Raw genomic sequence first — 3,850 nt, forward strand, 5'->3', positions numbered from 1 at the left:
TTTAAAAAAATCAGAAGTATAGCTCAAAAATAAGCAAAGAATGAGACCTTAGGCCATATGGAGGGCAGGGAGTTACGTTTCTTTTACATTAACAGGTTATAGGCCGATTCCTACCAGACCTGCTCAAGCTTGTTCTGCAGCACTCAGCTTTTATCGGTTTCAAACTGGGAGTGGCACAAGCTGATTGATTAGAAGCAATGCCCATCAGGGTGCTAACAATAAAGGTGAGAGCAGGTTGGCTATGATCAGAGCCTGCCACTCAGGATACTGCAATGTAGAAGTGGACATCCACCAGGAGCCTATAGATTTTTCATTTCAATAGAAGGAAATGAGTTTCATGAAAGACTATAGACATCTGAGCGATTCTTGGCATCCTCACTTAAGACAAAAAGAATTGGGATTTTTTTCAGTAATATTTCCAAAGACTAAAAATTTTTTACTATCCTTTTAAAGGGAAAATTTAGAGAACATAGTCATTGTACTAACACACACACACACACACACACACACACACACCTTTAAAGCTTTTTCTTGGTGAGAATGTGCTAAGCTGCTAATTGTATTACACCACTTTGGCACGTAGTTTCTGCGCTTGAAGCTGAGCCCTGAATTCCTAAGCTAAAATGAACTATTTTTCTCTCCTAAAATTAAGGATTTGGGGATTTAGCTAAGCCTGTGGGACTTGATGGACTTCAAATCTCTCAAAACTTGTGCTTTGTATACATATTCCCCTATTAGTTATCCTCATCGTTGTTCCGGTTCTTCTGACAGAGTTGTGTGAAGCTAGTCTGTAGTGTGGTCTGTGAATTCACTCAGAACTAGGATTTGCTGAGCAAATAGAAAAATAGTTAACTCCCTCTTTCTTGGCAAACATTATACAGCTGCCTTACAAATGTTTCTCAGTTATCTCTAAGAACTGCTAATAAAGGAATTAGAAAGAATCTGATAATGTTAGCACTTTGTTTGAAGGCAGGAAAACCACCTGAGTGTTCATTTCCATAGAAGTGCAGCACAAAGCTCAGATGGTGACATGCCAGACCCTCTTCCATGATAAAGTAAGGGACTCAGCTTGGAAAGCACCCTTCATGGATACCACTCCTTTCCTCACATGCCTTGATGGACTGATGTAAAATATCAAGATTGGGTCACTTCAGCTCAACTTGGGGTGATTTTGAAGGACCACTTTAATTCCCGCACTCCCAGTAGGCTGAGGCCATTGTGAGGCCTATATTCAATTTCTTCTTCTGACCACAGTTCTTCTTTTTACAGATATTGACCTTATAGACATTTCCTAGTATGTTTCCTGAAAATTAAACTCCATAAACCCAACCTGCAACTTGGAGAAATGTCATTTACTTGGGCAGAGGATAAAATGTTCTTGTAAAATTCTATTTTCTTTGTCATCATCAGGTACTACTAGTCTGTTATCACTAACAATAATTATCACTAGATTCTGATAAGGAGTTAACACTGAAATGCAATCAGAGTAAGAATAAACTATTGATTTGTAGAAAAGTCATGACATATTTTTCTATGTAAAAATGCATGATGATTTTTCCTACTGTCCAATAATTGTAAATGGGAAAAAAATCTGCAGCTTTCAAATTATGAACAACAGTGTCATCTAGAAGAAATGAAAGGTTTTCTCAAACTATTAAAAATAAAATACAATACACATAGCAATACAAATAGGAGGAATTTACTGAACCAGTTACCATAACAGATATTGAAAGGTAATTGCAGTCAACCACTGGACAAAATAGCAGAACCAGGTGGGCCCACAAATGAGCTTTATCTAACACCTCATGAGCAAATTATTCCAGTGTAATGTAAAATACTACAGTCCTTGTAAAAAGATGCAGTCACTTTCCAGTTCATCTTCTGAAAACTACACAGTTTTAATACTAAGTCCTGAAAATCATTACAAAAAAAAAATAAAATTTTGATCAATCCCATATGTATATAGAAATGTAGGAATTCTAAATAAAACCTTAGCAAATAAAATACAGTAACATGCCAAAGAACTAATACATCAATTAGACAGCAGAACTAATTTTAAAAAGCTAAAAATACTAAAACAGAACTTACTATGCAAAATCTGAATGAATATCAAGAAGTCTATTAACATAATCTACTGCGTGAGCAAATTAAAGGGAAAAGGCAGATGCTTAAAGGTCTTTTGATGAAATGTATCACTTAACCTTTATATAAATTAAAGTAAGATACAAACAGAAGGAAATAATTTAAGTATAATGAAGACAAATTAGCAAAAATTAATACTGAGTAAAGTACCAACTGATAAGCACTATCACCAGGTTTTCTATTAAAATCAGAAATATGACTATATTATCATTAGTTTCATTTTTATTTAACATTGTCTTAGAAATATGTCAATTTAAATAAGATGAGAAAATGGAACTAGTGACATAAACATTGGAGAAGAAGAGGTGGAAGTAGATAGTCCTGGGGAGTCGGGCAGTGGAGCAGCTGGTTAAGCGCAGGTGGCGCAAAGCGCAAGGACTGGCATAAGGCTCTGGGTTCGAACCCCGACTCCCCACCTGCAGTGGAGTCGCTTCACAGGCAGTTAAGGAGGTCTGCAGGTGTCTATCTTCCCCCTTTCTGTCTTCCCTCTTCTCTCCATTTCTCTCCTATCCAACAATGATGACATCAATAACAACAACAACAATAATAATAATAACCACAACAATGTTAAACAACAAAAGGGAAAATAAATAAATATTTTTTAAAAAGAAGTAGATAGTCCTACTTAATGAAAAAATAACTTAAGTCCTTTCCTTCATTGTTCTCCAGGCCCCCAAAAGCCTCTTTACCTCCTCCCACCCTTGTCCCTCCAGTGATCTTTGCTTTGATGAAATATGCCACACCTAGTCCAAGTTTCACCTGAAGTTCTCCCTTTCATTCCTTCTTTCTGAAGTTCCGCCTATAAGTGAGATCATCTGGAATTAAAAAATTTGGAACACTTCACGAATTTGGGTGTCATGTTTGTGCAGGAGCCATGCTAATCTTCTTTCTATCATTCCAATTTTAATATATGTGCTGCTGAAGAAAGCACAACAAACTTTTCAACAAAAATTACAAGCAAATAAACAAGCAAACAAAAAAACCTAAACTGGAACATCATTCAACACCATCCACCAACATTAACTCAAAGTGGACTAATGACTTAAGTATTAAACTTTAAATTAATAGAGAGTAGAAAAATATAGGTAATATACTTCCCAAGAGCAAGATCATAGATGTAATTGGAGATTCAGCCCCATTGGCAAAGAAAACTAAATAAAAAATAAACAAGGAGCACTACATAATTTAAAAAAAAAAAAACTTTAAAGGATCAGAGAGCTATCTCACTGGGTAAGGAGCCCCACATTGCTATTGCTATCCATGTGACCAAAGTTCAAGTCCCAGCACCACAAGGGAGGAGCTGTGGCAATGGAGAAAGCTTCAGGATGTGGTATCTTATCCACTCCCTGTCACTTTATCTGGATTTAAAGAAAGAAAAATAAAAACATACATGCAACAGATCCCAGCTCCATCAATAAAATAAAAACTGTTATACATCAAAAGGAACCACCACAAAGACTAAAAGAAGAAAGGAAACCTAGCAACTGGGAGAAAATATTTTTACATCACACTCTTGATAGAATATATATATAGAAACCATACAGCTTAGCAACAAAAACATGAAAATCAACCAAATGAGCAAAGAATCTGGATAGTTCACCAAAGAAGACATAAAGATGTCCCATATCGATGATCCCACTCATGAACAGAAGTTGAGAAAGAAGATCCGAAGGGAAACTAAAAGCAGGATCTGACTAAACTGAAAGTA

The 3,850-nt window shown here is 36.0% G+C and overlaps 1 non-coding gene across 1 annotated transcript; it reads right to left on the reverse strand.

Annotated features, from left to right (window-relative positions):
* Nucleotides 1–2,966: 2,966 nt before the first annotated feature.
* LOC132538423 (U6 spliceosomal RNA) lies at nucleotides 2,967–3,073 on the reverse strand. The gene has a single exon (XR_009549790.1). It is a non-coding gene; the product is annotated as a U6 spliceosomal RNA (small nuclear RNA).
* Nucleotides 3,074–3,850: the final 777 nt, after the last annotated feature.

Source organism: Erinaceus europaeus, chromosome 4 (genome assembly GCF_950295315.1).
Source record: "Erinaceus europaeus chromosome 4, mEriEur2.1, whole genome shotgun sequence".
NCBI classification, from domain to species: domain Eukaryota; kingdom Metazoa; phylum Chordata; class Mammalia; order Eulipotyphla; family Erinaceidae; genus Erinaceus; species Erinaceus europaeus.